This window comes from Lonchura striata, chromosome 20 (assembly GCF_046129695.1).
Source record: "Lonchura striata isolate bLonStr1 chromosome 20, bLonStr1.mat, whole genome shotgun sequence".
Classification (NCBI taxonomy): Eukaryota; Metazoa; Chordata; class Aves; order Passeriformes; family Estrildidae; genus Lonchura; species Lonchura striata.
The window spans coordinates 5,677,557-5,691,179 of NC_134622.1; the positions used below are offsets into that span (position 1 = coordinate 5,677,557).

At 49.7% G+C, this 13,623-nt stretch overlaps 1 protein-coding gene across 2 annotated transcripts in view; it reads right to left on the reverse strand.

The window, feature by feature from the left end:
• DTX2 (deltex E3 ubiquitin ligase 2) overlaps positions 1-4,451 on the reverse strand; it is a 34,391-nt gene extending 29,940 nt beyond the window's left edge. For both annotated transcript variants that reach the window (XM_021550934.2, XM_021550933.2), the window contains exon 1: positions 4,399-4,451. The gene's annotated coding sequence lies outside the window, so the exon portion shown is untranslated. The remainder of the gene's footprint in view (positions 1-4,398) is intronic.
• Between the last annotated feature and the right edge of the window lie 9,172 nt (positions 4,452-13,623).

Sequence of the window (13,623 nt, forward strand, 5' to 3'; positions counted from 1 at the left end):
ACTCTGTTTCCTATGATTTGTGGCACCAAATGCCACCTGAATCACCACAGATCTGTACCAAACCATCCCGGAGCCACTGCTGATCTGCGTCAGGCAGACCTGTAAGCCTTGGCATGAGCTCTGACAGACACTGACTAGCCAGCAGTGTGCCAAGGCAAGCTGCCATTCTGCCCCTTCCCCATGCTCAGCACTGCTCCTGGCAGCATCACACTGACCACCCCAATGTCAGCTGCCAAATGCTGGCCAAACACTCATTCACAGAAATGACTGAGTTACACAAATGGTTCCCAAACTCTTCACACTGATCTGAGCTCCAGGGCTACACCATCAGCTCCATTCAGGATTCTGACCACTTAGTTTTGGCCCAGGATCAGTCCTGTGACTCCTGTGCAGCATTACACATGCAAACAAAGCCAGAAGACAACTCTTAATTCACAGTTTGCAAATCACAGTACACGTTCTTCTTTAGTTCACTGTGATCCCAGCAAAAGAAAGAGATGGGAGGGAGTACAAGAGAACCAGGAGGAACACAGGGCATAATCAAGCTGTGCTGCCTGTGCTGAGGGCACTGATTTAGTAGGTCCTCAAGATCAAAGCACACCTATCTGCAGCTTCTCAGGTTGGAAAGAAAGGAACATCTTGAAATGAGGGACAATCAGAGACTCAAGCCCTTAAGAGATGATTTGGAGAACAGAGAAAGGGTAGGAGCCCTAAAACCAGACAAAGACACAAACTAACAGTGAATAAATTCCAACAAGAAGAGATCACTACTCTCAGCCCCCAAGGGATGTAAAATGAACAGATCCACAGGCCTCACATGATCACCCGAAAGACACCAGAGGTCTGATATTTGACATTCCTTGTCTATTGTGTCATTCCAAGGAATCCAGCCCAAACTATCTGCACACACATCTGCCCAAATGCTGGACAACCACTTGGAGAGCCCCACGTTGGTGCTCGCGTGTAGGTGGGTTTGGCTGTGAATGAATGAAACTAATTTTGTTTTAAAATAAATTCGCCTTCTCCTTTCCGAGGTCTCACGTCATTGATTGCTCGCTTAACTTCCAGCAGTCAGCAGGGAGCCATGAGCTTCCTTCCCATCCAATGGAGAAGTTCAGGTCTCCCAAGAGGCAGAGCAGCAGTGGGTGGCTTCCACTGGAGGATGCCATCTGCACAGAGAATGACATCCCTGCCGGATGGGGGAAGATCCCACGCTCCATGGAGCATCCCATCCATCATGCCCATGTGGCTTGATAGCTTAAAAAAGACAGAGGAGAGTGAGCACAGAACAGACACACCCACACGTCTGCATTTATAAGAGGAAGGCAACAATTTCCCCAGGAATTCAGTGTAAATTAGTTTTTGAGCTGCTCTGAGATTTTACACAACACCCCCAGCTCAACTGGTCCTGGTGACAAATCACTCCAGAGCACCAAGATCCTACCCTGGTCTCTGGTATTAATCTTTTCCTTGTAATCCATTCTTGCCTAACACACCAAGGACAGTTAGTTCACTGCTCAAAACAGCAAATTACGACTCAAGGTATCAAATCCAACACCTGCCTCTGCCACTTCTTTTAAGGCAGGTTTCACACCAACACTTTTCCAGCTCAAGGATCAGCAGCATCATCCATGCTCGACTCAGAGCAGGAGCCAGGCTGTGGCATTTTCTGTCCCACCCACCTGCACTAGGTGCTCTGAACCCCAAATATACAGAACCAACACTGTTTCCCCCCCCAAAGTTATTACCAAATATTCATCTGCAGCCACACGCAGAGCAGAGAAGAGGGAGGCTGTGAGAAGGGAGTCAGCGGTTCGTTTTCCTTCCTTTCTGAAACAGCAGCAGGAAGTGCAGACAAGCAGACACCGCAGCAGAAAAGCCACCTCCTTCCCGTGCCACCTTACACTCGCTGGGACAACAGCTGGGTGACAACAGCCTGTCCCTCACGCCGGGGTGGCAGCAGTGCTGTGAATCCTGGACCACATGTGAAGATACCCGGGCTGGCTGCACGAGCGTCGCGTGCTCCAACATCCACTTCCCCATCAGAGTGGAAAAATATTTCCTGTGCTGGGACTGCTGCTCCAAAGGAGGAGCGAGGGGCGTATTTCAGCCTCTTGCCAGTTCTTGCTGAAAGCTGCTGGAGCCAGCAGCTGTTTGCACAGATTGGGAAGTGAGGAATGCACGAGAGCATCAGTAAACCAGAATTACACAAGTCCTGGAGTTATGGGAAACTAAAAAGAAAAGGCCTAAAGTTACAGTTCCTGATTTCTCTTTGAGAATTCAGCAGCACACAAACAGTAAAAGCTGAGAAATTCAAAACTAGAGCTGCTTGTACAGTGTTCTGCATTACACCGCAGCAGAAAGGGTTTGGGGAAGAGTGGGATGTGGTTTGGGATGTGTTACACATCCCAGCTCACATCTTTACTCAAATCCTATGGAGTAGAACACTTCATCTCAAGCTTTAAAAATACCTTGAAAAGCTGAAATTCACATCAACCCTAAAAGCTCTAGTCATGGCTCTAGCCAGAAATCCTCTGGGCCACCCTTCCTCCAGTGAAAACAAAACCCTGGCTAATTCAAGTGCAGACTTAAATATACCCAGATGCCCTTCAGAAGGTATTTGGTAACACAGGCTCAGAGCTCGAAGATGGACTTGTTTGATTGGAACTTTATGCCCAGCACAACCTCTGAAACATTTGTCCACATGGCTTTAATTGGGGACTTGGACAGGAAAAAAACAATGCATTTCAGATGTGTTTTCCAGCAGCTTCACTCCCTGCTCTTCAAACTCCAGCAAATGGTGGTGAGAAAGCTGGAGAACAGGAATTAAAACCTTTGAAAGCTGTGTTTAATTCTCTGTTCTACTTCCAGAAAGCAGAATTTTCTTTCTCTTTAAATGCAGGATCTTAAAATTCATGGGTCTGAGATGATTTCTAAAAATGCCAACTCCTTTTGTTAAGTTTCTCAACTTGAATTGCCACCGCTGATAAAAGTTATCACAAAATGTGACATTGTACCTGGAAAAGAAAAAGAGCCTTGGGAGCTCTTTAGCTGGGCTGAATTAGAAATAAAAATCATCAGACTGGTAAAATAGAGACTTTTCAGCAGGTTGTTCAGAAAAGAGAGAGCCCAAGAAGGATCTTTAAACATCTTAGAGTCAGGACTGGGAGGGCACCAAAGATCCCATGGGAAGAGATTACACAGGGATTAGGGGAGCACATAAAGCACAGTGAGGCCACAGGGCTGCAGTAAGACGGGGCATGACTGGAACAGCATTACAAGTGCCCGGTGTCCTCCCCCGACCCCAAACCAGGGCTCCCACACCAGCTGCGCTGCACCTCCGGGCACAGCAAAACCCGATGCAACAGGGTTGGCAGCTGTTGCCAGGTAATTCATACCCAAACACTTCTTTCCTTACACAAGCACCCAGCACCAACCAAAGAGAAAGAACAGAGCTCGGCAGCAGGGAAGGGTCACAGTAATAACTCCAAGCACGCAGACCCATCCCAGTCCTGCCCTCTCCCAGCCTCTGCTGATCCTCACGGCACAAGGTGGCTGGGTTAACAGCCAAAACAACAAGAAATAAACCCGGCTGCTCCAAACCTGGACTGCTTCCATTCAAAACAAGCTTTTAAGCAAGTTCCCCTCGGAGGGGGAAAATACAGACGGCAACTGAGGCGGAACAAAGCGTTTCCCTGTCAGCTAAGCCGAGGGCTGGTTTCGGGCATGGGTGAATTGAAAAACGGAGGCAGCGAGAGGAAAGCAGCTACACTCAGACACAGGATCCCACCTGGACACGGGATCTGAGCACACTTTGCGTCCAACCCGACTACTCCTGGCTCCTTCTGGGCACCCAGGCGGGTCATTTATTCGCGGGGAGACCACTGACTAGTGAGTGAGAAGCTGGCACGATCTGGAGGGCTCCTCCAGCGCCCCAGCGCCTTCGGCCCGTGGCAGGAGCTCCGGAAGGTCCCGCCCGCGGAGCCGGCGGCTCGGGGCCCCCCGCCCCTCAGGGAGCCCCGGGCAGCACCGGCCGCCCACCGCAGCCGCCTGCTGGCTCCCGGTACCACGGACACCGTCGGACCCCACGCGTGCCGGGGGGTGTCCGGGCGACACCGAGCGCCCCGGGAGCTGCGGAGGGGCGGGGGCCTGCTGCGAGGGGAGCAGCGGCCGTGCCTCCGGGCCGCCAGGCAGGCCGGGCCCGGAGCGGCCGCAACGGCCCGGGCGGTCCGTCGCGAACGGCCCGGGCTGAGCGGCACAGAGCACGGGGTGCCGGGGGTGCCAGCCAGCGGGTGCCCGCCTCGCGAAGCACAGCACAACCCAACCCAGCCCAGCTCCCCGTCCCGGCGCCGCCGTGCCCCGGTCCCGTCGCCCCTCAGCCGCCCCCCGGCCCCTCACCCCGAGCAGGGCCCGCCGCTGCCGCTCCCGGCCCGCGGTCACGGAGCCTCTGCGCATGCGCACGCCAGCCAGCCGCGGGGCGGGCGGGGGCGGGGCCGGGGGCGGGGCCAGGCGGGGAGGGAGGGACGTGATTGGTGGAGGCGTGAGGGCGAGGAACGGCGAGCGCGAGGCGGGGTGGGACCGGGGTGGTAATGAGTGTGGTAATTAATGTGATAACGAGTGTGGTAATGAGTGTGATAACGAGTGTGGTAATGGTGTGATAGAGTGTGAGTGTGCGGGACCGAGTGAGTAATGAGTGTGGTAATGAGAGTGATAATTAATGTGATAACGAGTGTGTGGGACCGAGTGAGTAATGAGTGTGTAATGAGTGTGATAATTAATGTGATAACGAGTGTGGTAATGAGTGTGATAACGAGTGTGTGGGACCGAGTGAGTAATGAGTGTGGTAATGAGTGTGATAATTAATGTGATAATGAGTGTGGTAATGAGTGTGATAATGAATATGGTAATGAGTGTGATAATGAGTGTGATAAAGAGTGTGAGTGTGTCGTAATGAGTGTGATAACGAGTGTGGTAATGGTGTGATAGAGTGTGAGTGTGCGGGACCGGGTGTGGTAATGAGTGTGATAATGAGTGTGATTATGAGTATGGCAATGGGTGCGATAATGAGTGTGATAATGAACGTGATAGTGTGAGAGTGCAGAACCCCAGTGTGGTAATGAATATGGTAATGAATGTGGTAATGTGTGATAATTAGTATGGTAATAAGTGTGATAATGAGTATGGTAATGAGTGTGATAATGAGTGTGATAGAGTGTGAATGTGATAAAGAGTGTGAGTGTGCGGGACTGAGTGTGGTAATGAGTGTGATAGTAAATATGTCAATAAGTGATTATGGTAATAAGTGTGATAGTGTGAGTGTGCAGGACTGAGTGTGGTAATGAGCATGATAATGAATATGGGAATGAGTGTGATAATGAGTATGGTAATGAGTGTGAGTGTGCAGGACCAAGGGTGGTAATGAGTGTGTGATAATGATAATGAGCATGTGTGTTACTGTGTGACAGCACGAGTGGCAGCGTGTGAGAGTGTGACTGTGTATGTGACAGTGTGTGTGTGATATTGTGTCACAATGAGTGTGAACAGATGTGGGAAAGTGTGTAAGTGACAGTGACAGTGTGAGAGAGAACTGGCAGTGTGTATGTGGGGCAGCGAGTGTGAGAGTGTCTGTGATGGTGTGGGGTGTGTGAGAGTGTGTGTGGCAGTGTGCACGAGTGTGATACCGTCCATGTGAGTGTGATATGGTCTGTGTGAGTGTGATACCGTCTGTGTGAGTGTGATAACACCCGTGTGAGTGTGATAACACCCGTGTGAGTGTGAGCATGTGTAGTACTGGGGTGTGAGATGCTCTGTGTGTGCAGGGGATTGTGAGTGTGAGTGTGCCCGTGTGTGTGTGTGTTGCACACCACCAGTGCACCCTCTCCTCCAGTTTAGCACCTCTGGGTGCCGGGCATGGGAGCTCCTGTAGGAACGTGGGTGTGACCCTTGGAGCCACATCCAGCCTGCATGAATCAGCTGCTCAGCACCTTGAGGGTTTCCTTTACATCCAAGTAACTCCAGAGCCGAGCCGTGGAGATGCCTGCTCCCTGGCTGGGGTGAGGATGCTGGAACACAGCCCTGTGTGCCACAGATCTCTCCGAGGACATAGCGCTGCTCCTTCCCAGCTGCTGCACCTCCATCGCCACCCTTGCAAGAGCTGTGTGTTTATTTCGGGATTCCTTTGATCCTGGAGCATCTTGGAGGGTGCTGCATCACTTCTTCATGCTCTCTTAGAGGTAGGTCAGACCCCACCTGGGTTTTTCCCTTTCCTGGGACCCCCACCAAGACCTCAGCAGCAGTGGTTAAAGAACCACAGAACCAGAGAATCATTTAGGTTCAGAAAGACCCTTAAGATCACTATAATTCCTTCTGAACCAGGAAGTGTTCACCAATTCTTATCAAATTATTTGTAACCTCCCTGGACTTTACACCCAGCAGCACTGATTCACCCATGACATGATACACCTGCCCTAAAAGTCTTATAAAATAAAGAACATTATGTTTGGAGTCAATAGTTACAGCAAAAAAAATAACATACAGAACCACTACATACTGTAGGAATAGAGGGATATTATAAAACTCTTCTTCCAGGATTCAATATGTGAGACTCATCTTCACAGACCCTGAATAAAGTTGGTTTTCATCCCAAAATGTACAGTGGCAAGCACATAACCATGACAGCTCCAATGAAAACCCTCTGGAGCTGCATCCCCCCACAGCTCAGCCTTGTATGCAAATGCCCATGGATTTCTCTGCTCCAGGACGGATGAGACTGTCACACACTTGAGTTCAAAATACTCACAAAGTACTAATAATTGCCAGAAGTGATTGATAGCCTGCTTGCAATGTGTCTGCTAAAGCAATAAGTTTCACATTTACAACTCAGGTGCTTGGGATTCCTGTCTCCTGTGGCTGTAATTAGAAACTGGAGAGCAATGCAAAGGGTTTTTTTTCCTAAAAAATAGATAGGGATGCTTCATAAAGCCATGCTGGGAGCAGACTATGTGATCCATGTGGTTGCATGGGTGGGCAGGTATGAAATGTCCTATGATCCTAAATAGAAAAATGTTTCAGGGAGTTTTGAGAATGGTGAAGAAGGGTTTCTGTCCAGTCTTGCAGACCTTCATGGCATGGCTGGGAGATAAAGGGATGCTCCCAGTGAGGAATCCTGGCTGGGAGAGGATGGGTGAGGCCTCAGGGTGATGCTCCGAGGCTGAAGGTGCTACTGATATGGGCTGCAGGGTGGGGAAGAGCAGAGGTGAATTGGGTGCAGCTCCTGGGTGGAGGGAAGGGCAGTGTGGTGGAGATAAACCAGTCAGGTGGTGGCTGAGCTGTTGGAAGAGTCTTGAATTGCATTGGATTTATTTTTTTTTTCGTTTTGAGCAGGGATTCATGATCTGATCTTGCATAAGGGTCCCTGGAGGGTTTTGCCAGGCACAGAGAGTGGCTGAGGTACCTCATCTCAGCAGTACAAGTGCATGGCTGGTCCTCAGTCTCCCTTTTCTCACTCACACCTTTTCATCACTTGTCCCGCATTCCATGATGGTCCAACAACCTGAAAGGGGTTAACAGAGCCACGGGCAACATGAATCTGGGGTCTGGTGACCAGCTGAGCCTGTCAGACCCCACTGCACAACTTCCTCCAACATTTCTATCTTGTGAGGGTGACTGCAAAGATCTTCCCCGAGTCTGAAAGGTGAACCTCAATGTCCTGCTGTCCCTAAGGACCTGTGAAAACAAGGGATGCAGACCTCACAGTCCTCACTGCCTGCAAAAATATTTTATATTTTACATTATTTTTACCTTAATAATCCCCAGATTTTGTCCTTTATGCCTTTTTTTTTTTTTTTTTTTCAGCTGGATCCCTTCCTCCCCATGCTGTTCTTTCCTACACCCTTCTCTGCATGCACCCCAAATCAGTATGCAAAGCACTGAGTCCTCCAACAAGGCATCAACTCCTGTCTGATCCATCCACACACTGGGGTAACCAGCCAAATATTTGCCTTCCCCCAGCTCCTGTTCTTGCAGTGGTGCTGGAAGCCTTTTGAATTAATTTCTCTGTGGCTGCTCCCTCTCACACAAGGTCCTACACTAATGTCTACAAAATCTGATGCTTGAGGCTCTGTTAAATTGCCAGGCTTAGCCTGGTGCTCCAGGGAATAGCCTGGCCACTCAGGAAACTGCCTGTCCAAGCTCTGCTGGGATTGCTGCAGCACTTTGAATTCACAGCCCACTCGATTTCAGATTAATTTCCCTGAGCAGACAAACACAAAGTGACAGGAATTAGGAATAAATTCCTCTGCAGGCAAAGGATAATAGGTGAAATTTCATTTCATTCTCCTCTGCAGCAGCTGCTGCTGGTTCCTGCCAGGGACCCGAAAGACAAATAGGGATGGATCTGGTGTGTGCATTCCCCTCCTGCTGGGTGACTTTGCTGTCCAACCCTGGGATTTACCTGCTGAGAGGGACTTGTTCCTCATCCCTGCTGGTAGTGGGAGATGCCCCATGAGCTCAGCTCAGCTCTCTGTGTTCCACTGCCTGCCTTTTCAGAGGAAATTACAGAATCTTGAACAGTTTATGTTGGAAGGGACCAGCCCAGGTTGTTCCAACCCGCTGCTATGGGCAGGGAGACCTTCCACCATCCCAGGCTGCTCCAAGCCCCACCCAACCTAACCTTGAACACTTCCAGCATCCATATCTTCTCTGGGCAACCTGTGCCAGGGCCTCACCACACTCATCATAAAACATTCCTTCCTTATGTCAATCCTAAATTTACCATTCTCATTTGAAACCCCAGCCCCTTCTCCTGTCATCCTGACCCCAATCAAAAGGCTCTTTCCATCCCTGCCTTTGTTAAATCCAGCCAGGAAACTCTGGAGCCGAGTCCTCTGGTTTGTGTTTCTGTCTTACCTGCTCTGGCCACATTCACCTCACCACTAATGCTAATTAGGAGCAGAACTCATCCCGTTTTGCCTTCTGCCTGTTTTCCCCAGCGGAGATTTCCTTTCTCTTCCCGAATCCAAGCCTCTCCCCGCTGTCGTAAGCTCTTCTCCCTGCAGCTGCGTGCCACCTAGTGCACACTCAGCCGCGCGGCAGCCGACAGGGCCGGCGATCCATCCCTCCGGAGCTTTCCTGGAGCCAAACGAGCCTTTCAAGGTCCCTTCCAACACAAGCTGTTCAATGCAGAGTCACGCTCGGACACGGCTTCTCCATCCCACACGTGTTCCTGCACTGGCAGGCAGCGATGTCCACCCATTTCTCTTGTCAGCCTGGCTGTCCCCACACAGGTCATCACTTCCCGAATCACCCACTTTGGCACAATTTGGTCTCTCTGGAGTGAATCTAAAAGCACTGAGGCTGCAGCAGTCCCATCTCACAGCAGCGGTGCTGCAGTAGGAGTGGGATGGATGAATTCCCCAGGGCTGGCAGAGAAGCCAGCAAGTGCTGGTCCCAGTGGACAACTCATAAAAATAAATACACCTATATAAATATTTGCGCATATATATATATATATATATAACATATATATATATAACCTATATATGGCTGTTGTCCCATAGGATCCTGCTGCCAGCTGAGGTTTCACCATCATAAGTAATGGCAGGCAGAAAATACAGACATACCAGTGGGTGCCTTTGGTGACAGAGGGGACGCAGCTCCCTGTTTCCCATCCCCTATTCCCCGATGTGATCCGTTCCTGCTCCTCCCCAGCCCTGGATGGCGGCTGGAGCCCATGGCATGGGTCTGCTGCCCTCCTGTCAGCACCGCGTCCTTGGGCTGCTCCTTCCCACCTGCCTGGGGTGGTTTCTGTAGCGCGTCGGGCAGGAAGCAGATTAGGGAGGAACAAAGGGGATTTTGTCTGGGGAGGGGATGGGTACCTCTCCCCGAGCTCCAGCTTGCTGCAGCCCAGAGCAATGCTAAGCCTCTCTGGGGGCTTCCACTGCTCTTTCCTCAGCCCTGCCCTTCCTTCAGTACTTATAAACTGCCAGAAAACACCTTAAAATTAGCTCGTGGTTCCCAAATAGCACAGAGCCGTGCTGGGAGCACAGCTCCAGCTGCACTGAGGCGGGGCTTGATGGCAGGACAGGGAACCAAAATGGTCTTGTACTGCATTTCCATCTTTCCCTTCTTCAAACACAGGCTGGTTTGGGGCTGAGAACTCCCAGGATGCCACATTGGAGGATCCTATCACTGGCTGTGCCCTGGAGTAGCAGGAGAAGCAGAGGAAGGAGGGGAGGCTCCATCCTGGTGTAAATGCAGCATTTTTCATGCCAGTGTGCCCCAAAGTGAAAGCAGCCGCAGGAGCCCCCCAAATACTCGGTGAATTTAGCTCAGCAATCACATGGGGAATCCTGTCATTCTTTGTACATTGGCTAATGGCTTGAAACAGCAACTGGTGTTCTCAGCCTCTTCTTTTCCTCCTGGCAGCAAAAAGATGCCTTTTGTTTCAGCTTATGGCTTTTTCATATAGCACCAGGCTCTTCTTTACATCCCCAATGCATTTCCTGGTCATGGTATAGCCTGGACAAATGAGTTTATCTTCTCTCCTCTCTGTATTTTTCCAATTGATCAAAACAGGAAATCAGTTTGGATTTTTTGTTTTGTTTTGGGGTTTTTTTTGTTTGTTTGTTTGTTTGTTTTCCCTGGAGATCTTGTATTTTCTGCAGTTTCATGAGCCACTTGTTTCCCCCAGTTTCTACCCATGGCCAAACTGCTACCAGAAAAGGGGTCTGCTGGAGATGCCACCCACTGCCATAGGAAGCATGCTGCTCATGGCACATGGCAGCTGCTGAGTGGATGTGGGGATGGCCCTGAGTCCTCCAGAAGCTTCTCTCCCATGAGCATCTCTGGAGTGTCCTGGAGTGTCCCTGCCTGACTAAGCAGCAAGACCATCAGGAAGCACAAAAAGAGCTTCTTTTTCTCCTGGCACACAAGAGAACAGCCTTGCTGTCCTGTGGAATTTTATAATTAGCCTTTCTTATGTTGTGGCTGCTCCTTGAATAAGGCTGGCTGTGTTTTCTTTTCCTCAGAGCAGCGTAATCCCCCAGCCTGATACTGCCAAGCCACTCAAAGCACACACAGGAATGATGTAGACATGGAAAAAGGCTGAGATGCTGCTCCATTGCCCAGAGAAACCCTGGATGGGGTGGAGAGCATCTCATCCCTGCATGTCCACATTATGGTCCTGGTCTGCCAAACCTAGATGTGGATTGATGCTGGAGCCGATGATTCCCAGTCCATGGGCCCTGGCAGACAGCCAGGACAGTGGGGAGTTTGTCAAAGTTTAGGCAAAACAGACTTAAAAGGCACCTTTGAAACTTGTGCTCATGATCTGGTTAATTAGAGCTTTGCCGCTACTGGGAAATAAAACTGCCTAATTGCTAATTACTGAATCCCTGCAAGAAAGGAACAGCAGAAGCAGTTGGCAACAGTTGTCGCCAGAACTGGCTTTGTGCAGAGTTAAAATACAAAACCCAGACTTTTTAGGGCATTTAGATGTCTGGGCTTTGCAAAGGAGCAAGTGAAAAATCCAGCAGCAAAAGCCACAAGGCAAATTCTGCCTCCCATGAGAATGAGGGCAGGAATCCTGTGGCTCATAAAATCAACTTGTTCAAAGCCAAAAGCACACCAGGCTCCTAAAATTGCTAGGGAACTTAAGAATTCATATGGCTGGGAAACCCAGTAAGTTTGGTGGTTCCTTTTCTGTGGTATTCAAGGCTGCTGAGACCCAAGAATCTCACATTATCTGGCTTTTACTTGCAATTATGGTTAAAATGGTTTAAAGGCTGTAATAGTTAAAAATTATTAAATATACACAATTCTTTTTAAAATAAATAGATGCCCTGGCCAGGAGCAGAAGAAGACAACATGAATGTATAGAGCAGAAAGTGGTGGAGGTGGATGGGGAAGGTTTCCAGCCACAGGACATCCCTCACCACAGGCTCAGAACACATGGATAGGTCAGGTTCCTCTAATGTCCTCAGCAGAGATGCCTTGAATGGTCAGACCGAAAAAATCCTGTGAAAAGGGACCCCTAAGGGTAATTTCTTGCCTAGGAACAGGTAGGGAAGACCACGTTTTGCCCAAGGAACAGGTCTCCAAGGCCCCCAGGCAGGGAAGGTCAGAACCATCCCCTCCTGCTGCATCCCAGTGCTGGCTCAGGCACCGAGAGAAGTATTTTCAGCCAGATGGTTATTGCTGACTTCCTCTCCAGGTGGGCACTCAGACAGTCGAGGAGGGAGGTGGGAAGGAGCTAAAAAGCCCAAATCCTCTGAAAAAGCTTCTTCCTTCCCCTCGAGGCGTAACCCGGGCTCTGCCAGCACCCAATTTAAGGATGTGGTGTCCCTGCCTGCCTCCCTGAAACCCGAGCCATTCCCTCCCCACCATGTCTCCTTAGCGGTCTTCCCTCTCTTCTCCTCTTTCTGCTTCTTCTTCCTCCTCTTCTCCCTTCTCCTGCTCCCTCTCTTTCTCCTTTGCTTTGGGGATGATCTGTCCCAGGATGGGTTGCAGGGCTGCCATCCTGCTGTAACCCCAGCAGCAGCAGCAGCAACCCCAAAACTGCGAAGGGATGACAGGCTGGAGCTGTTCCGTTGATGGATGAGATCCATTTTCTTCCCCCTTTAAATTTTTTTAAAATTTACTAAGCAAGATCTCACCTAAAGAAAAAAAAAAATCCTGCCTTATCCCAATCCCATTTTACCAGGAATATTAATTTCAATCATTATTTTTGAATGTTTTATAACTAACTAGCCAGCTCCTTTGTTTATTTCAAAAGAGGACGGATATTTCTGGGATTCGATACACCCATCTTTATACTGGAGAGAAAATACCAAACAGGTATGTGGATTTATGATGCTTTTTTTTAGGTCAGGATGGTAATTACAAATAATGATCTGGCAGGGTGGTGGCAGCTGAAAAATTCTGATTTCTCCTGAAGTTGTTTGAATAGTCAAAAAGTGGAAGTAATAAACAGAGAACTGGGATTCACTCCAGCTGTGGCCAAGGGGTACAAAGGGGACCAAAAAGGATTAAAGGGCCTGTGGAGTCCCATGTCCAGGTAGGAGGAGGGAGTTTTCACTGAGGGCAAAGGGCTGGCTGGGCACAGTGTATGTGCTGTAGTGTGTTATTTGGGGTGAAAGCAGAGATTTTCTGTGCCCCACGTTAAAGCCCTGATCCTCCCCTGTGAGTTTTGTACCATCCCTGGTGGTCAGTCCTTGTGCAGCGTGGGGGTGATGGAGGATTTGCTCCTTCTTCCATCGGGTCCATGGTGGGGGTTGGCTTCACAGGACACCTGTCAGCTTGAAAACCTTGGGGTGAAGGCATTTCCATAAACCCACATTGAACAACACTTTAAATCATAGAATTGTCATAAAATCATAGGATGGTTTGGGTTGGAAGGGACCTTAGAGCTCATCCCATTCCACCCCTTTGCCATGGGCAGAACATCTTTCACTATCCCAGGTTTCTCCAAACCCCATCCAACATGGCCTTGGACACTTCCAGGCATGGGGCAGCCACAGCTTCTCTGAGTGATGTTAAAAGGGATGCTGGGTTTTGCTACAGTGCCATGATGACTAATTATGGCTTAAAAGCAGATTTTAATATGTGGGGATTCTGAAAGAGCCC